The sequence below is a fragment of the Asparagus officinalis genome, chromosome 2 (assembly GCF_001876935.1).
Source record: "Asparagus officinalis chromosome 2, Aspof.V1, whole genome shotgun sequence".
Lineage (NCBI taxonomy): Eukaryota > Viridiplantae > Streptophyta > Magnoliopsida > Asparagales > Asparagaceae > Asparagus > Asparagus officinalis.
In genome coordinates this window covers 29275166-29297789 of record NC_033795.1, presented here as the reverse complement: position 1 = coordinate 29297789, position 22624 = coordinate 29275166, and the positions used below count along the sequence as shown (strand labels likewise).

The window sequence follows — 22624 nt, the reverse complement described above, 5'->3', positions numbered from 1 at the left end:
TTTCCTTAACGAAAAAGATGGCGATAAATAAACAAGTGAGGCTCTTCCCTTGCAATCATTGGTCAATCAAAATTATTATTTTATCCTTGGCGCATGCTACTCGCAATTGGTCACCAACTGGTGATCTATGAGGAAATGTAGTTTGTGGAAGGGTCATTGAACACCCTGATCAAATATCCTACTTTGTAGACCAATCGAGCACCTGGCACAACGAGAAAAACCTATTCGAATTACAGAGAATAGCAATATACCATAGAAAAAAATAGAACAAGAGACAAAACCATACCATAGAAAAAAATAGAACAAGAGACAAAACCATATGGTTTATGTAATATGGCAATTGCCTAAATCCACGGGACAAAACCATAGGGTTCATGTCCTACAAGATAATCTATTCTTGCGTTTTTTATGAAGAACCCACAAGAAACACCCTCTATCTCATGAAAAGACCTCTCACAAATCCTGAATTTCTCTCCTTAATTCTCTCTACTTCTCTCTTACAACATACGTCTCTCTTTGGCTTCCCATAAACCCTGAACCTCATGAACAACTTTATTTATAGAGTAGGATTCTGAATACAAAAGAATTCCCAAATAAGCCAGTCCTAACCCACCCCAGACTAGATTTTAACCTACTTTTGCCCACGAACTGCCAACAGTGACTACTGAAGGTTGCATCTCTAGCCCACATCAACTGGCGGTGCTAGGTCATGATCAGGGGCTATTTGTAGCCATTTTTTTCGCTATTTTTCGCCGGTCGGACCTCCTTTCTTCTATCCTCTTTTATTGTCTTCTTAGGGCTAGAATTCAAGGATAATCCCAAAAAACTCGACCATAGACTTGTACGAAACCACATTCAGAATCATCGTTCCTTCCTTTTAACCATTTGTTGTAAACTTGTAAACATAGTTGCATGATTCCCTCGACCCCCTTTGAAGCGCTATACAATTCATGCAAACCGATTCTCTGTACATTTTTTGAATCGACTCCATCTGATACACAAATTGGTTTTTCAAAATTACACTAGTAGAAAAACGCGTAATCTAGACGGAAAAAACCGTCTAGGTTGCTCCGAATTCCGTCTAGGTTGATCAACCTAGACGGAAATCCATCTAGAATATTTCCGTCTAGTTTGTGACAAACTAGACGGAAATCCGTCTAGGTTACGCAAACTAGACGGAAAGCAACCTAGACGGAATTGCTCTTTTTCCCGCAAAAAAAAAAAACATTTTAAAACGTTGATTCTCTGTACATTATATTACATTCACGATATACACATAAATACATGATTCCTGTATATTTAATATACACATCCAATTCAATATAATCAAAATTCATATCCAATACACACATCCAACAATCCAATCCAAAAACAATCCAGTCCATTATACACATTCAACAATCTATGCTAATATCCATTTCAGTAAAAACTTATATTATCTGAATATTTACAACATATACACTAGCAATACCAAATCCATCCATAACACGAGATGAATAACATAGAGTACACGACATGAATAAAAGTAGAGTACTAGTACAAATAAAAAACTGTTCATTACATTAAAAATAAAAAAACCTCACATCTCGCCGTCGTCGGCAGCGTCTCTATCCCTCATACGAAGCCCTTGTGGTATTACTGCTAACAACTTATTATTTTGCACATACCTACAATCATCAGAATTCACACGATAACTCAACACTCAACATCAGAATCCACTACTGTAAACACGAAACACATCCAAATAAGAACATTCTCATGACAAATTAAATTAAGCTCACTTTAGGGTACAAATGTTCTAACGAAAATTAATGGAAATGAGCAGATTAAATATTCTAAAAAGGGAAGGCAATGGAACAATGCTTTCAAGTTCCAACAAGCTTAATAAACAGATATGGATTCTAACTTGCTAAGATGTCCTCTGATTTCTTTACCTTGCTCTGTAAAGCTTCCTGCGTCTTTTCGCTTCTTCAGATTCTCAAATCGTTCTTGGACCTATGAATAGATCATTAGATTCATTACATTAATAACATTAACCAATTATCAACGGTCACTAATAAAATAAAAAGTGAAGGTAAATAAATTTGAAGATGCACACACATCTACCACGCACTCACAAACTAAACAATAATATCCGGCCTGCAGTACAGAAGATCCAATCGGTGAATACCGAAAGTGAAATAGCATATCTATTATGGGATAAATATACAGATGCTTACAACTCTTATAATATAGAAGATTGACTTGGTGAATACCGGAAGTGTAGTATATATTTATTACGAGATAAATAAACAGATGCTTACAGTTCTTGGTAAGGTTACTGGTACTGATTCTAGAGCTTCTTTACAAATTTAGCTAATATTGATAGGTAAAATATAATGAATAAAAATAGCAAAGTAATTAACAAATTAATGAAACATTCAAACCGCATCATTAGTTTCGTCTAGATGTTGCAATGGTTGTTTCAGTTAGTCAATGAAAGTCTTCGTATAAATTTTCGTATTTATTTCAACATTTTTGCATCTTCTTTAGGTTTCATTTTAATGATATATAGTTCATTGTGGTAGCGTAAAAAAACAGTACACATTAAACCGCTTGTCTTTGGATTCCATATCAGATTCATTTTGTCTTTAGATATAAGATCCACCTGGTGAATGCTAGAATGAAGTAGAAGTGGCGTATATACTACAGTACCACCATTCAAATCTAAGTGAAGTTTGATGTGTATGGAAAAGTTGTGCAAAATACTAAAAAATGAGTACGCAAAGTAAATGTACAATTTCTTGTTGTAGGACATGAACTTAATCAACTTTTCAACTGAACCACATTGGTTCTTTAATTAATCAATAAATGACTTCACACATATTATGCTATTTGTTTAACCATTCCAATATACTTCACTCTAATAATGTAAGAAAACGGTGTATACCAAATTTTATTCCATCCGGTGGCCTTTGGAGAACAGATTAGTTTGGAAATGACTCGCAATATCCATTTGCAACATAGTTAAAACTAAAACACCATTGAAAGTTAATGAATTACAAAACTCATTCTGGAATATATTTTAAAAGGTTTAATCCAATAAATTGCGGTAACAACAGGAAGTTGAATAAAATATTTGAAGAACAATTCAGAAAGATCATTGTCCTTTATTATATGCTAAGTGATAACATGATAAATAATCGGATAGGTACAGTTGTATACACCTAAACAAGTCAAGAACATGAACCTGTTGGCTTAACGGTGCAATCGGAGTGACCACCTGCCAAAGTACACAGGATTAGTTCAAACACAATCCTGAGCAATACAAAATCATAATCAAGCCAGTAACTACTGCTGAAGATGCACAAATATCATTATCAACACAAGAGTAGTAAAGTTGGTCACTGTACATGATGAAAACAAATAGATGCTTATTTGAAAGGGAAAATCCTCTTTTAACCCAAAGTTTTACCCCAACTTATTTAAAAACCCATTCACTTTTCAAAACATCAATAGACCCACTATATCACATCCCACTTATTTTTAAACCCAAATGTACAATACACCCATTATTTGTACTGTATTTATCCAAAAAATTTGAAAAATCCTAAACTACCCTTCATCCCCAACTGATCTCTCCCTCTCCCCTCCTCCTCCATCTGAGCTCAGAAGAGATCTCTCCCTCTCCCCTCCTCCTCCTCTTCCCTCCCTTCACTTCCCCTCAACCACTACCACCAACCTCCTCCTCTTCCCTCCCTTCACTTCCCCTCCTCCCTCAAGCCCATCAACCTCTGCATCCACTGCCCCTATCTCCCCTCGCCGCCACGTCACCCACCACCGTCGACCTTGAAGTAGATGAATAGCCCACCAATGATTTCGACATTGACTCCCTGTAGTTCGCCCATCAACCTGAAGCACTTGTCATTGCCGCCAGTGGACGGAGCTTGAGGAGCACTCGGAGTAATGGCGGAGGTCGAAGACCGCCTGGCTTTGTAAGGAGCTGCTTTCGCATAAGCCGACGACGATGGTGAGGATCCTTGGCGCTCAAAGGAAGTGGGTTCGGCAGAAGGAGGTGGGTTATGTTGTTCTCCATTGCAAGTCAGGTTAGTTCAACTCTTTGCCCACCACCTGTTTGTTGAATTTACGCTTAGTGTTCTCTCTTATCAATATTTGATTTTGATTTTGATGATTGTTGGTTACTCAAATTCTAATTTATTGTTCTGTCATTCTAAAATCTCATGAACCTACAACTTGCAGCCTGTCCGTGATCGCTTCAAAAATAACGCTGATGCCAAAAAGCTATTGGAAAAAGTGAAGGTAACCTTTACTTGATGCTCAATTGCTCATAAGATATGTACATTCATGAGATATCAACCATGACTTACATAACTATGGTTCCTCTCTGGACATTATGTTTTAAAATTAGAACTATAGTTCTTGCTTGCATTTATGAATAGAATTTTCCTTAGAGTTGATGATTGATGTGAAAATCCTCCCTCTTTTTGCAAGCGTACAAAGTTACTAGGTGATTATTCTTACTTGTTGGTGTTGGGAATGGTGACGAGTTGTAACATAAAAATTCTAATTTTCTTATTGCTTGGTGGTCCTTCAGATTCTTATTGTTCTTGTGGGTTTTGATAATTCGAAGCATTACGACATCAAAATCGATATTACTTTCATGTATTTTGATTTGGAAATGCACGATAAGTTAGAATTGATATTGCATAAAAGCTTATAGATGATTCCTTTGAAAGTGGTATGAAGCCTCTTATGCTAGCATTTCTCGATATTACTTTCATGTATTTTGCTTTGGAAATGCACGATAAGTTAGAATTGACAGTTAATAAAATTTTCTTATCATGCAATCATTGATTGTGACATTTATTTGTGCAGGAGCGTAGATTGTAACATTTTTATGGTGGGATACATATATTCCATCATCAATGGCACACCTAACGTAACGCACAGCTACCCCTCAATCAGAAACCATTCGTCAATGCACACTAACTTTCCAATCAAATACATGAGAGAATCCCCCACTATTGGCATTCGATCAGATCTTCGCATTGATGTCACATTGCAACCCAAACGGCAAATCAACTACAGCCTGCACTATGATGTACCAAGTAGTATCCAATGTATCGTGTTGTATGAAATTTTCTATATTATGTATATATAGATGATTTGTGTGCATATTGTATCAAATGCACTATCCAATGTATCATGTTGTATCAAATTTATCAGTGTAACTAGTAGAAATGTATCTAGTAGAAATGTATACAACGTTTCGATAGTGGTGATTTTGGATTATTTCCATTCAGTCTTCATGGATTATTTTCATTCAATGTTATGCGCTTGAGTTTAGTGGTTGATAGATATGAATATCTGTAATGAACTGATGCACTGATTGAACTGAAGAAATTTTGATGGTAGGTTGTGTTAACTACAGCCTATTGGGCAATATTATGTGTCGCGTGACCAATTATCCACCTCGACGAGGGGTACTCGCTCAATTTTTAGATTTTGATAAAGTATAGCACTTTATGGGAAAGTATAGCAGCTTATTGATAAAGTATAGCACCTTATTATAAAGTATAGCACCTTATGGCAATAGTATAGCACCTTATCGATAAAATATAGCACCTTATGGTCGCTGGAAATTCAGCAACTTATTGTGATAAGTCAAATCAGTTTTTTTAGGGCAATGCAAACACTCGACGACCTAAGGTGCTATATTTTACCAATAAGGTGCTATACTTTAGGGTGCTATGTTTTAGGGCAAAAACTGATTTGATTTTAGACACTTAAGGTGCAGAATTTCTAGAAAGCATAAGGTGCTATATTTTACCAATAAGGTGCTATACTTTGCCAAAAAAGTGCTATACTTTGCCATATAGTGCTATACTTTGGCCAAAAGGTGCTATACTTTCCCATAAGGTGCTATACTTTGCCCAGAAGCTTCAAAATTGCGCGAGGACCCCCCGTCACGGTGGATGATTGGTCAATAAACACGTCACGTAGGTCGTCGAGAGGTTTCGTCGTGGCGAAAAAAACTGATTTGATTTTAGACACTTAAGGTGCAGAATTTCCAGAAAGCATAAGGTGCTATACTTTGCCAATAAGGTGCTATACTTTTCCAATAAAGTGCTATACTTTGTCATAGAGTGCTATACTTTGGCCAAAAGGTGCTATACTTTCCCATAAGATGCTATACTTTGCTCAGAAGCTTCAAAATTACTCGAGGACCTCCCGTCACGGTGGATGATTGGTCAATAAACACGTCACGTAGGTCGTCACGTCACGTAGGTCGTCGAGAGGTTTTATCGTGGCGAAAAAACTGATTTGATTTTAGACACTTAAGGTACAGAACTTCCAGAAAATATAAGGTGCTATACTTTGCCAATAAGGTGTTATACTTTCCCAATAAAGTGCTATACTTTGTAATATAGTGCTATACTTTAGCCAAAAGGTGCTATACTTTCCCATAAGGTGCTATACTTTGCCCAGAAGCTTCAAAATTGCGCGAGGACCACCCGTCACGGTGGATGATTGGTCAATAAACACGTCACGTAGGTCATCGAGAGGTTTCGTCACGGCGAAAAAAACTGATTTGATTTTAGACACTTAAGGTGCAGAATTTCCAGAAAGCATAAGGTGCTATACTTTGCCAATAAGGTGCTATACTTTCCCAATAAAGTGCTATACTTTGTAATATAGTGCTATACTTTAGCCAAAAGGTGCTATACTTTCCCATAAGGTGCTATACTTTGCCCAGAAGCTTCAAAATTGCGCGAGGACCCCCCGTCGCGGTGGATGATTGGTCAATAAACACGTCACCTAGGTCGTCGAGTGGTTTCGTCGCGGCGAAAAAAACTGATTTGATTTTACACACTTAAGGTGCAGAATTTTCAGAAAGCATAAGGTGCTATACTTTGCCAATAAGGTGCTATACTTTCCCAATAAAGTGCTATACTTTGTAATATAGTGCTATACTTTAGCCAAAAGGTGCTATACTTTCCCATAAGGTGCTATACTTTGCCCAGAAGCTTCAAAATTGCTCGAGGACCCCCCGTCGCGGTGGATGATTGGTCAATAAACACGTCACGTAGGTCATCGAGAGGTTTCGTCACGGCGAAAAAAACTGATTTGATTTTAGACAATTAAGGTGCAGAATTTTCAGAAAGCATAAGGTGCTATACTGACCATAAGGTGCTATATTTTATCGATAAGGTGCTATACTATTGCCATAAGGTGCTATACTTTATAATAAGGTGCTATACTTTATCAATAAGCTGCTATACTTTCCCATAAAGTGCTATACTTTTTCAAAATCTAAAATTAAGCAAGTACCCCTCGTCGAGGTGGATAATTGGTCACGCGACACATAATATTGCCCAATAGGCTGTAGTTAACACAACCTACCATCAAAATTTCTTCAGTTCAATCAGTGCATCTGTTCATTACAGATATTCATATCTATCAACCACTAAACTCAAGCGCATAACATTGAATGAAAATAATCCATGAAGATTGAATGGAAATAATCCAAAATCACCACTATCGAAACGTTGTATACATTTCTACTAGATACATTTCTACTAGATACACTGATAAATTTTACAACATGATACATTGGATAGTGCATTTGATACAATATGCACACAAATCATCTATATATACATAATATAGAAAATTTCATACAACACGATACATTGGATACTACTTGGTACATCATAGTGCAGGCTGTAGTTGATTTGCCGTTTGGGTTGCAATGTGACAGCAATGCGAAGATCTGATCGAATGCCAATAGTGGGGGATTCTCTCATGTATTTGATTGGAAAGTTAGTGTGCATTGACGAATGGTTTCTGATTGAGGGGTAGCTGTGCGTTACGTTAGGTGTGCCATTGACGATGGAATATATGTATCCCACCATAAAAATGTTACAATCTACGCTCCTGCACAAATAAATGTCACAATCAATGATTGCATGATAAAAAAAAATTATTAACTGTCAATTCTAACTTATCGTGCATTTCCAAAGTAAAATACATGAAAGTAATATGGAGAAATGCTAGCATAAGAGGTTTCATACCACTTTCAAAGGAATCATCTATACGCTTTTATGCAATATCAATTCTAACTTATCGTGCATTTCCAAATCAAAATACATGAAAGTAATATCGATTTTGATGTCGTAATGCTTCGAATTATCAAAACCCACAAGAACAATAAGAATCTGAAGGACCACCAAGCAATAAGAAAATTAGAATTTTTATGTTACAACTCGTCACCATTCCCAACACCAACAAGTAAGAATAATCACCTAGTAACTTTGTACGCTTGCAAAAAGAGGGAGGATTTTCACATCAATCATCAACTCTAAGGAAAATTCTATTCATAAATGCAAGCAAGAACTATAGTTCTAATTTTAAAACATAATGTCCAGAGAGGAACCATAGTTATGTAAGTCATGGTTGATATCTCATGAATGTACATATCTTATGAGCAATTGAGCATCAAGTAAAGGTTACCTTCACTTTTCCAATAGCTTTTTGGCATCAGCGTTATTTTTGAAGCGATCACGGACAGGCTGCAAGTTGTAGGTTCATGAGATTTTAGAATGACAGAACAATAAATTAGAATTTGAGTAACCAACAATCATCAAAATCAAATATTGATAAGAGAGACAAGCTGACAACTTGCAGTGTTGGGAGCTGTCAGGAAATGTGAAATTGAGAGTTTCGAGAAGGAAGCTTCTGAGATGAACAAGAGGTCATTCAAGTATGCATGGGTTCTTGACAAGCTCAAGGCCGAGAGGGAAAGACCGAACCCACTTCCTTTGAGCGCCAAGGATCCTCACCATCGTCGTCGGCTTATGCGAAAGCAGCTCCTTACAAAGCCAAGCGGTCTTCGACCTCCGCCATTACTCCGAGTGCTCCTCAAGCTCCGTCCACTGGCGGCAATGACAAGTGCTTCAGGTTGATGGGCGAACTACAGGGAGTCAATGTCGAAATCATTGGTGGGCTATTCATCTACTTCAAGGTCGACGGTGGTGGGTGACGTGGCGGCGAGGGGAGATAGGGGCAGTGGATGCAGAGGTTGATGGGCTTGAGGGAGGAGGGGAAGTGAAGGGAGGGAAGAGGAGGAGGTTGGTGGTAGTGGTTGAGGGGAAGTGAAGGGAGGGAAGAGGAGGAGGAGGGGAGAGGGAGAGATCTCTTCTGAGCTCAGATGGAGGAGGAGGGGAGAGGGAGAGATCTCTTCTGAGCTCAGATGGAGGAGGAGGGGAGAGGGAGAGATCATTTGGGGATGAAGGGTAGTTTAGGATTTTTCAAAATTTTTAGATAAATACAGTACAAATAATGGGTGTATTATACATTTGGGTTTAAAAATAAGTGGGATGTGATATAGTGGGTCTATTGATGTTTTGAAAAGTGAATGGGTTTTTAAATAAGTTGGGGTAAAACTTTGGGTTAAAAGAGGATTTTCCCTATTTGAAATCATACGCATCCTACTAAAAACATATAGATGATTGTTTGAAATTATACTTCAATCTTGATTCCAAAATTATGCAATTTATATACCAAGTTGGCACATACCTAGGAATTATAAGTTCTTCGTTTTGTATTTAATAGCCACTGTAGTCTTTGACCATTTCAAAACAGTACAGTAGAAAAACATTGGAATGCAACATGAGCGAAATATGACTGTGTAAAGCCTATATTGCATGCAAATGGGAACAGATATGGGTAAGACACATGGCAAATTTAGAAGAGGTACGGTACGGAGACACAACTATATATATTGAAATAATATTTATTAAGATCAAGATTCTTTTATTCATTTTTATAATTTAAGATCCACTTAGATACATAAGGATCAGCTATATTATTTAACAGTGAACAATTTACTGGCCAAAATGTCAACTAGAAAATATAAATTCAGGACGTAAGGGAAACAGACTGGTATGTACCTCACCAAGATAACACCGCCTCAAGAAAGAAGTTGGTCCATCATGAAATTTGTAAGATGGTTGAATTTGATGGACCAAGTTAAAACACACTTTCTTTCAGTTAGCGAAAATATTACTTAAAAAAAGAAACACCATTGAATTTGTATATATTACCAGGTCGAGTGCCCGCATGCACTCTCTGTGACAATCACAAAATCAATAAGAAAGAGAAAATAAAATAAGCAAAATGAAGACTTCAATTAAAAAATTGTCACCGTTGATCGTCTTTTAGGCATAAATTCAGAGAGAGCGGCAGGGAGAGGGATAGGGAGAGGAGAGGAGAGAGAGAGAGAGAGAGAGAGAGAGACAGGAGAGCGCGAGAGGGAGAGGAAGAGGAGAGGAGAGAGAGGAGCAGGCAGGGACAACAAGGAAGGCGGGGCGGTTGAGAGGCGCAGAGCAGAAATTTTTGAGAATTGAGAGAGGGGGGGGATGCTAGGGTTTATAACTTTTTTAATTGAGGAGGCTGGTAGGGAGGGGGGGGGTGGCATGGAGGAAGGGAGAGGGGAGGAAGGGTGGCAGTGCAAAGGGGAAGGGGGGCGCAGTGAGGAGAGAGAGGTGAGGCGGTGGTGGTGAGAGGAGAATGAAGGTAGCGGGCGGGCCGACCTGTACGTCCAGGGAGAGGAGAGGATCGAAGGGGAGAGGAGAGAGAGGGCAGGTGGGAGGTGGTCGGCGAGGAGTGGGCGGCCGGGGGGGGGGGGGGGTGGGATAGAGGTGAAGAGGGAGGGTTTGGGGGTGGCGGGGGAAGAAGGGAAGTGGTTAGGTTTTGTTTTTTTAACAAAAACCTAGACAAAATTTCCGTAGGTTGCCAGTAATTTTTTAAAAAAAATATAAACAGTCTAGTTTGACATTCTAGATGGAAACTTCTGTCTAGAATGCCTCAAACTAGACGGAACAATCTAGACGGAAATAATTTCGTCTAGTTTGCTTCAAACTAGAGGGAAATTTTTTTCGTCTAGGTTGTTCCGTCTAGTTTGCCAATTTTCTACTAGTGTTAGCGAACTTCTTATAAGTATGTGCGGAACAAAGTCCCATTTAAGTGTATATGCACAAGATACAATGTCATGTGTGCAATCGAGTAAAAGGAGACACAATAGAATATATGAGTCAATGACTTTCCTATAATTAAATACATATGTTGATAAAATGTGAAATAAAGTCATGATCCCAACAAGAACTATGTGAAAAGAGAAACAAAACAAAAGAATGAACTCCATAAAAATAGAAGCATCTAAGTATTTTGTAAATATTGAAATGCATAATTAGCTTTTTAGTTTCTAAATTTCGACTATACACTTTAGAAAATGGTAAGTGCACCCAAAATTTTTTAGAACGTACCAATAACCGAACTTGCACCCGAAAACAAGTTACCCCCTCCCCCCCTCCCCAAATAAAATCCAAATTTTGTAAGTGACAATTGTGTACCCGAACTCGTAACACGAACCGCTACATACTAAATATTGTGAAACTATGCTTGTAAAACTATAGAGAACAAACAAATTTGAGAAATCACCTTAAGCCCCAATCTCTCAAATGGAGTTGGAATGCCCGCGGATCGTTCATTGATGTGAAGACTTTTGATTTATTGCAACCTCCATTGTTGCAACCTCCAAGTTCGGCTATTGATTTATTGCAAAATTCTTCCTAACTCCTCCACTTTTGTAAAACACCGTTATTTTGAAAATATTATGGAAAATAATATTAAATGAGATTATAATGATTGGTGATCATTTTGGAATGTCTGGATCAGATTGGAATCAATTTGAGATCGATTCGCAATTTCAGCCTCGGTGTCGCGAGTCTGCTAAAATCTACTGCATTTGTATTTTTATAATTTTTCTGTTGATCAAATGGACATGAGGTTTACGCCATTGATCTTAGAATGTTGAGACAGTACTGTGGGTAAATTTTTTTTCTTTCTATAAACGGAGACTGAAACCCAATTTTTAAATAATATATATATATATATACACACACACATACACACTAACCTAACTATCACTATACCACCAACTATTTTTATTTTTTTTAAATTAATTTAGAAGCTATAAAAAGGGAGAGGGAGAGAGCAGGAGCAGGCAGACGTAGAGAAGAAGAGAAGAGGAGAGAGAGAGAGAGAGAGAGAGAGAGAGAGAGAGAGAGGAGATTTTGGCTATTCGGAGAGAAGGAACATATAGGGATTCCAATTTCAGAGTTTAATAAAGGCAAGTTCATCCCTTCCAAACTCATTCCCAATTAGTTTTGATCTTAATAAAATATATATATATACACACACACACACACACACACACACACATCACCTAACCTTTACTATTCCACCAAACTCCTATACTGTTCTAACAACCAATTTTATAATATTTAATTATTTTTAGAAGCTTATAAAAAGGGGGGAGCTCAAGTGATACGAGTCGCCGTGCGAGCACCCTTTGGTCGCGGAATTACCAAAAGGTGGGTTGAGAAGAAGACAACTAAAACACAAGAACAATTCAGTATGGCGAAGGAAAATACCTTCTCTAGATTATGGAGAATCAATTATTACAAATCTCTCCCTCATAATCTCACTAGAATCGAGAACAACCTCTCAATCCTCTCTAAACCCTAATACAATGATTAGAATTTCTCTCTGATCTAAGATCTCATAGATCCTCACAATCTAAACCATAATCCTTTTGATTAGGATCTCACTTAGACCTAAAACCCTTTAGATCTACATCTTGGCCTCTGACCTCCTGTTTAGAACCCTAAACATTCCCTATTTATAGGGTTTACAATGTGGTGGTAATCTGGTAAATAACCAAAACCAAACCCAGCTAGGATTCCTTCAAAACAAAAACCAAATCTGCCCAGGAAACCTCGATGAGTCGACTCATGACTGAGATGAGTCGACTCATGATCACCAGTCGACTCATGGTCGACTCAAAATGTGCACAAACTGTGCTGGCCTGCATGAGTCGAGACTCATGATTTCATGAGTCGACTCATGATTTTATGAGTCGACTAAGCAGAAGTATTTTGCTATCTGAAGGCGTTTTCTTGAGTCGACTCATCAACCCATCAGTCGACTCATCAACCGTCAGTCGACTCATCAACCGTCAGTCGACTCATCAACCCGTCAGTCGACTCATAAGGCTGAGAAATGAAATTTTTGATTCTTTGTTCTTTCGACTCGCTTCACGCTCCATCCTGTGCTCCGTCGTGTCGCTTCACACCACTTTTCTCAAGATATCATGAGAATCACCTATCCTCAAGCTCCCATGAGGATCTCTTTTCCGAAGAGAAGATACACCCGTATCTGTAAGGACCATAAATTTTTGATACTAGTTAAAATAATTTTCTAAGTATTTTAAAATATTTAATTATGTTTTTTAAAAGAGTATTTATATTTTTCTTGAATTTCTACAATTTTCTATGATTTAAAGTCTAAGTTTTATATTTATGTAAATGATAATAAAATTTATAAATTAATTTTATGCGGTGAAAATTTATAGAATTAATCTGTTGTATTGTCGATACTATTACATACTATTTTAAATAATACGTTGTATTATTATTACTATTACGTATTATTCTGTGTATTATGTTGAATTATTAATTACGTATTATTTGTGTAAATTGTTGTATTGTTTTAATTATCTTGTATCAGCTGTCGTATTAGCACAACTAGTACGTTTTGATTAGTAGATATTTATCCCATAATTATTTGATTTTAAATATAAGTAAATATATTTTATTTATTAATTATTCTCATTTAATTGTACAATATGAGTATATTTTGACTATTTCGTATTAACTGTTGTATTAGAACAACATGTATGTTTTTAATTATTTATTTTAATCATTAGCCCTAAACCCTAAATATCCATATATATATATATATATATATATATATATATATATATATATATATATAAAATTTATTTTCATTTCTTTCTCTCCCTCTTTTCTTCTCTCTTTCACGAAAAACTGCCGCCCCTTTTCGTTCTCACCCGACCGCGCCGTCGCCCGCGTCTCCAAGCCACCGCCGAGCCGAGGCCGCCGTCACCACTCCTCGTCCGAGCACAACCCCATCCGCCTCCACCGCTGTCTCGCGCCCCGCCCTCTTCCCTCTGTTCGCCAGCCGCGGCCTGCCCCACGCGCGCCTCGCCTGACCGCCAGAACCACCGCCGCTACAGCCTTCCTCGCCGCCTCTAGCCAACCTCCGATCTCGTCGCGCCTTCAAGCAGCGCCACCACCCAACTCCTCTTCCACCACCACCCGCCATCACCTCCTTCCTCCTTGACAGCCGCCTCTAACCCCACGATGACCACCCCTGCAGATCCGACCAGCGCCCGTCAGCCTCGTCGAGCCGCTGTCTCCAGCTCCCTCCGACCTCCGTTAACGCGCATCAGCCAGATCTCCGCTCGTCGCCGAGCATCCCCCACAGTATCCACATCGCGCTGCGCTCGCCTCCGACGACCAGTGACACCACCTCGCCGCTGCCCGACGCCAACCCGAGCTTCCCCGCTCGCTGTTGCCGTGCCGCTGTCCCAAACTCGTCGCCATCGTCGACCTTCGCCCAACCGCACTCTCGACCGTTCAGATCTGTCGTACCGCGTCCGCATCGGCCCCGCCGTTCGTCATCAGACCCCTTGGTCTCGCAGGCAAGATCCCGAACCTTAATTATTTCATTTTAATTATTAGTTTATCGTAAATTGTTATGTGACTCGTCACTCAATTTTTAGATCAGTTATGAGTTAATTAATTAGATTAGTCTGTGATATATTATTACCTGCGTGGGATTGCTTGACATGAATAGCTGTGTGAAAGCTTGTTGTGTTATCACTTAGTTGTTACCCAATAGGAGAGACTGTACATGAAGACGACTTCTGTTAAAAGTATAATTTATAAGCGTGCTTCAAAGCATGGCTATACTCGCTCGACATCGATATCCCGATGTGAGGAGTCCCGAGTTCCCTCGATATCGATATCCCGGTATGAGGTTTCCTTGATTATTATTATTATTATAGCATTGACTAGACGATGCACTCTTGATCGGACGTGTTGTAGGTCACGGTTATGTTCATAGTTTTATAGAAGTCGTGGATTCCACGGTAACTCCGTGGCTAGTGCACAATATTTCATGTACAGTTGCTTAATTAATTTGATAACATGGGGTTATAAAGGGGGATTGGATGGAGAATATAGCATGTATATAAACGGGCACAGCGCTTTCTTGTTATCGTGATATCGTGAGTGTTATGTACATGGGCCAGAGGGCCAATACTTGACTTGAAGGCGGCCCCCGGACGACTTTACGGGGACCCGATTATATACATCAAAATATTCTTCCCCAATTCAAATAACATGTAAAACAAGAATAATATGCTTGCGTGCTTTATGGTGGACTTTGTTAGTTTTGTTGAGATGTAGATCAGTGTTGTTCTTTTCCTACATAGATCGGGATTAATATTTAATTATCTACAATTTGAGACATATGGTATATATATGAGAGTTTCCTTGTTTGGATTACTTCGCTCGACGTACTACGTCTCGAGTTGTAGATTTTTAGGTATTAATTCCATCTATTGTATGTCCCGGTTTCTTGGATGATTAGACTGATCGCTAGCTACATGATCTCGTTACCTGATCGATTCTGGATGCTTTTTGTTATCATAATTTAGTAGTGTTTTTATGTTGATTTGTGGATTTCAGTTGTACGTTCTTTTATTGTTTCTGTTATCGTATCGTTTTTCGTATTGGATTTCCATTCGTTCTATTTTCTTTGTGGGGTCGGGTCTTGTCGTGTGCCATACACGCTGACGTAGACCTGTTTTCTCTGGTGTACGTCAGACTTAGAAGAAGAACAGGTTCAGCTTGGAGATGCGCCAGAGCCGAGTATTCTCAGCAGGAGTGTCTTGTAGACGAAGCAGAAGGAGTCGAAGCCTATTCTTGGATGGTTCCAGTTTACTTTTATAGTTCTTTCTTTTTCTATTGATCGATGCATTTTGTATCTCTTCAGTATTCATTTGTTCATTTTGTATAAGGGCATGTTGACCCGAATATATTATGTCCCGGATGTTATTCCATTTGTGATATGTATTATTTTCTTCCGTGTTGTTCATTATATTCTTACTGATTGTGATCAGGGACCTGTGACTTCGCATTGTTTTATTTCCAGACGCTTAGCGTATTAGATTGAGTAGAAAGAGTTTTATTATTATTTCTACTCAACCTAATACGTCGCGGGCTTGCTCAGGTTCTGATTCCCTGGTATTTTAGGAAGCGGGGCATGACAGTATCATCAGGAGCAAAGACGCAGAGAAGAAGAAGAAGAAGAAGAGAGAGAGAGAGAGAGAGAGAGAGAGAGAGAAAGAGAGAGAGAGAGAGAGAGAGAGAGGAAGAGAGAGAGAGAGAGAGCAGATTTTGGCTATTCAGAGAGCAGGAACGGATAAGGATTCCAATTTCAGAGTTTAATAAAGGCAAGTTCATCTTTTTTTAATCCCATCCCAGTTAATTTTAATTTTGACAGATTAAACCCTAAATTGATGAATAGAACTTTAGATACAAATGAAGAAAATACTTGTTCTTGATAAAAATTGATGGATAGAACTGTAGATCAAATCCCTAATTTATGAATTACTATTCACCACCGATGTGTCTGTTCATCGCTGGTGCCACTACTCCCTGTCGAAATTACTACTCCGTTGTGTATCATTGTTTTCTGAAAAAGGGTGATATAACTATTTTCATAGGGCGATTGAGTAAGGCAGTGATGCCACATAATATTATGAGCGCCTTACAAAAGCATCGTTGTTTCAGATAGAGAATTACACAGATTACATTCATGCTCCCATGTTAGTTACCCGAGAATAGAGTATAATCCTGAGATTGGCTTACATTGCGCATTCTATGCTAGATGATCTTGGTCGGATTTTTATTTCGGTGACCGTGCCATCTACCTGAGGGTAGTGTATTTGACATGACTTATTATGGATTAAGGTTTGGAGCTGCATTTTCTTTTATTTATTATTTTATTCTTAGGATTTGGAGTTAGTATTTAGCGATTCAAAATTTGAGATATGAGATATATACATGAGGGTTTCATTGTTTGGATTATTTCGCTCGACGTACCCATTCTCGTGTTGTGGATTTCTAAATATCAATTCCCGCTTAGTTCAGGATAGATGTTTTATATATCTATATGTATTGAGTCTAACATTTTCAGTTGACTCTTGTGATCAGAGATTTATTATTCTTATTACAGATTATCAGATGTATTCTCTTTTCTTTTGTTGGTACACAATTTTACTTATTATTGGATATTTTTTCTCTATATTGTGTTCCTTGCATTATTACCTTTATTTTATCTGCTTGTACCCACACTTCTTTTTGTTGAAATCCACTAGAGAGATATTATTGTGATGGTGAAACATGTTGTTGCACAGTATTGGGTGCATGACAGGTTTGATATCTTTGGGTTCACCTTAGACTGTAGGCATGTGTGAAACCAGGGGCGTCACAACTTTGAGTCAAACTCCTATTTCAGCTCTCTCTCTGAACCCAAATTCGTCTTGAACTCCCCTTTCTCGTGGTCGTACACCATCTTGAAGATGAAGCACCACCTTGAACGCCAGTTCCTTCAGACGCCTGATACAAGTCATCTTTACACTTTTTTCCAACTAGGACGGGATCCTTACCACAGTATACTGTGATGACTCCTTCATGCACTTGTGGTTGGTAGCCCATAGGGTCAATCACCTCAATAGATATTAGATTCTTGAACTCGTCCCGTTTGAAGATCTATTTCCTTGCTCATCTGCTGCCTAACCTGGCACTAGAACCCGACTTATCACCAGCACCTTGTTGCTGCTAAAAATCATTCGTGAGGACCGCCGCTTTCACCTCTTTCATGGTGATTGTTGCACTGCTAATAGTTAGCGATACTTTTAGATGTTGATAACTTGCTGGAACAAAATTCAGAAATGTTACCATTTTTGTCATCGTCTTTTAATTTTTAATCCCATCGCCGGTAACTTGGTCACTATCCCGTTGAAGTTGCTCAGATGCTCCAAAATTATCGTACTTTTCTTCATACACAGTCCATACAATTGCTGCTTTCAATACAAGTTGGTGGATTCATTTTTAGCCATGTACAACTCCTCTGTTTCTTCCACATACTTAGTATAATATTCTCCTTGATTACATGATACCCCCACTTCATAATAGAGAACCAATAGAATCGTACTTGCACCTTCCGATCCATTATTTTTCTCTTGGCACTTTTCATCTTCTCTGGCGTGTTATCCACCCCTAGTAGAACTTAATCTAGGTCATGTTGGATCAAGACCACCTCCAAATCTCAAAACCCCTTTTACCATCAGACTTTTTATTCTCGATCTTCATCAATGAAGAAGTTTCGAATTCCATGCAACAAAGATCAAACCTTTCCTCAAAGACAAGTTTGGTCTAATCGAAATTTAGCTCCATATTCAACTATTGATGAACGCCACCCGCAACCTGACATTGATTGTTGGCCACTAACTAACGGTCTATGCAGAAGCTACAGAAGAATCACCAATCACTTTGATTAGTTCTCATTCTTCGTTGCAGACCGATCAATCACTGGACGATATAGAAACATATAGAAAAACATGTTCGAACTAAAGAGAATAGCAATATACCATAAAAAAAGATCAAGAGGCAAATTCTAGGATTTACGTGGTTCGGCAATCGCCTACGTCCACGAGAAGAGGATTGAGTCTTCTTTTATTCGAGAGATTAGAAGATAGTCTATTCTTACATTTTTAATGAAGAACTCACAAGAAACCCTCTCAATCTCACTAAAAGATCTTTCACAGACCCTAGATTTGTCTCCTTACTTCTCTTTATTGCTCTCTTACAATGTATAGTTCTTGTTGGCTTCTCATTAACCTTATACCTCAGGCACAACCCTATTTATAGAATAGAATCCTGAATAAAAAATAATTCTTTTTAAAAAAATCATTCTTAGACCAACCCAGACTAGTTTTAACCCTAGTTCAACCCACTCAAAGGAAAGGAAAATACCAAAGTGAAACACCTACTTTAGAGCAAGGAGAGCAGACCCAGTAGGAGAAATAAGTTTTAAGGAACCAACTCAGCAAGTCGAAGCTCAAGGACGAATGAGTTCTTGAGTTAGCAAGCTTACTCCTGTTTGGTCCCCTTTCTAGACATAGGCTTTCATAGTGGACACCTATTCAAGGAAGGCCCGACTTGCCAACAAATTTAATAATGCAAACAAAAAATATGTTAAAACCCTAATGCCACTAAGAAAGAACCCTAGAGGGGGGTGACTAGGGTTTATGCTAATCTAATCCGATTTATGTCAATTTAAAACTTTACTAACAAATATATCCTAGCACAAGAGATATGAACAATATATGTGCAAGGATAATAAACCAAGGGCAATATGAACACAAACAAGATAGTGGGAATATAATAAGCAATAGACAAAGGCGATATAAGATATGAACATAAAAATAAGTACGCCAATGCAATCACAAACAAATGATATGATCACAGAGTTCGGTCCCCACGACCTTAGTCTCCGCTCCTCACCTCGAGGAGATCTCCATTACCACAACCGGTTTTTCTACGCTCACCCGAACAACGTTTACACCTCACGCTCGATTTTCTAGCTCACCAAAAACTTTATAATCACTCATAATGTAAACACACTAAATATCACCTCAAGTGTTGGTCTCTAGCCCGTGTTTCCATCAAGTGTTTGGAATTATCACCTCTCACTAGGATTTACTACCGACCCCACTCCTCTTGAAACTGACCACGTCTCTCACCAACCACTTTTCTCGGTGTCCAAGTGTAATACAATGTGTAACTCATAATTAGGCTCACAAATATAAATTTGTTCTCTAAAATAGATGAGAACACAATTAAGCTCACTCTCAATGTCATAAATCCACAACCCCAAATTATACTATGAATGCAAATACAATAAGCTCAATAGGTTGTGTGTGAACAAAGAGTATTACTATGAATGCAAATACAATAAGCTCAATAGGTTGTGTGTGAACAAAGAGTATCAATGAAACAATTAAACTCAATATTGAATGAACAAAGAGTATCAATGAAACAATTAAACTCAATATTGAAATCTAGCTTATGGAAATTAGAATCAAACAATAAATGGCTAGAATTGAGTTTAAGAAAACTTCTCTATAGATCAAGAGAGAGAGGGAGAAGAGTTGAATGCTCAAACACCAATGGATGATCTTCCTCAAGCTCTTGTGAAATTGTTTTCATAAAACAAACTCTCAAATGCTTAAAAGCTTCTTTAAACAAACTTAAACCAAACTTAAACCCTTGTTAAAACTCTCTTAAACTTGTTTAAAACATTCTTCTTCAGTAAATAAAACTGAGGATATGTGGGGTATTATAGGAACCCCAAAGCCAAGAGAAAACAAGGCAAAAAGACCAAAAACCCAAAACTAGAACATGCTAAAAAAAAACTAGCCGTTACAGCATCAGTCGACTGACGGCTTTCATCAGTCGACTAATGAGCTGACCGTTAAAGGTTTTTTCCAGCTCATCAGTCGCCTGACGACCTTATCAGTCGCCTGACGACCTTATCAGTCGACTGATGACCTCATCAGTCGGCTGATCAGTCGACCAAAACAAAACAAAAAACTTTTTGTTATTCTAGACATTTTCTTCAGTCGACAAATCAGTCGACTGATGTCATCAGTCAACTTACCAGTCGACTGATAACAGGTTATCAGCCTGTTTTGAAACAGAAATCTAATTTTCAAACTCCTTTTAAAAATAACAAATAAAATCAAAAAAATATAAAACTTTGAGAAATGATTATAGACATTATAATAAACATGCTACAAAAACTGGTTTTCAAAAAGCACCTCCCAAATAAGAAATCTCTTCATTTTACAAAATAGTCCAAAATATCAAAATGAAAACATACTTGTTTTGACATTTTGGCTACACCATGTTTTGAAACTTCATAAACTGATTTTATAGACTTAATAGAAGATGTATATCATGATTGTTAAGTTTATAAACTAGAATATACTATTTTCACATATAATCATGAAAAATATATATATGTATATGTGTTGTTCATTTTCATGTATATGTGCAAAACACATTGTTTTTATCAAAACCAAACATGGTAACTATGAAATGTGTATGTATGTATATAAATAAGTATTTTTTTCATATTTAAATTAGAAAACCATAAAATCAAAACTTGTGTGTGTATACACACACACACACACACACACACACAAAGAAACCAATAAAATGTGTGTATATAATTAAGCTTAAAGTACCAACACACATAATATAAACCTAAACTAATTTACCCAAGCTTTGATCTTCAACAAAGCTCTTCTTGGTAAACTTACGGATGAAGGTTGAACTTGGATCTTCAACTTGAATTGCAAGGCTTCATATCATAATTCCGCCAACCTCTATTGGATATGATCGTGAATGCGTAACTCCATCCATCCTCCAACATGTTGTTTGTCTACAATAAATAGATAAATACAAATACTAGACAAATAATATTAGTGGTAAATTGTTTCTTAAACATCATCAAAACCAAGAGGCCAACAAAATAGTCCCTCGCCCTTTGTGCGCCTTTATACGCTTAAAGCATATAAGTGAAGTCTCAACGAGTCAAAAACTAGATTTGACATTTGAAACTAGTTCTTCGATCTCCCTCCCATTCAGGAAGCCCATTTTGAGAGGGATCTTGGGGGTCGTGCCCTATCCTTAGGAGTCCCACGATCAAGCGAGCATGGTTACTTCAGGTAGCTTAGAAGAGTTAGCTAAGCAAACAAAACATCTTGTTCTCAGCTGGTTGTGGGAGTTGTTGATTCACTATAGTGCATTCAGAGTCAGAGAAGTCGAAGTAGCTCTGTCGGTGAAAGGTTCAAATCATGTGTCAGTGAGAAGTCATTGCATGAAAGCTCAGCGGGGAAAAAAGACTAAAAAAATGCCTGATTGGTCTGCAATCAGTTACCGATGCTTTGTTGAATGAAGAAGAGGCTTGTTTTAAGATCATCTGTTCATTCCGCCTCACTTCTCACCAAACGTCAACGGTTGCTGGATTATTTGTCAAAGATGCGTGTTGTACTTTATTTGCCAAAAATGAGTGTTGTACTTTATTAGGGGATGCAGCGAAAACCCTATATTTATATATATAAGCAAATAGCAAAGGTAAAAGGATAGAGGTCATTGTTTGTTATCTATTGCTAGTTCCATACATGCCAGAGAGCCTGATGTGATATTCGGATCAGTTCGTCATTATAAAGAAGAAAGCTTTTCGTCATTATAAAGAAGAAGAGCTAAAAGGCTAGCGCGCGTAGGGTGATTTGGAGCAAGCATGTCGGGCGGGATGCGTCTTTCTATCTCTACCTATGCAGCTAGTATTAGCACTGGTCTCTCTCTGCACTCTATCTTGATACAGAGTGCTTTCCCCTGCTCAAGGCTTCACGGCCCCCTGCTCGAGGCTTCACGGCTCCTTGTTGATTGACTCCTTTCTTGTGAGTCACTGCTTTCTCAATCTTCTTAGGGCTGAAATATGAGGATAAACCCATCTTCTTTTATTGTCTTCTTAGGACTGAAATATAAGGATAACC

General features: G+C 38.1%; 1 long non-coding RNA gene across 1 annotated transcript; it reads left to right on the top strand.

Moving 5' to 3' along the window:
- On the top strand, positions 3682-5256 carry LOC109830607. The gene is made up of 2 exons (XR_002244357.1): positions 3682-4085; positions 4240-5256. It is a non-coding gene; the product is annotated as an uncharacterized LOC109830607 (long non-coding RNA).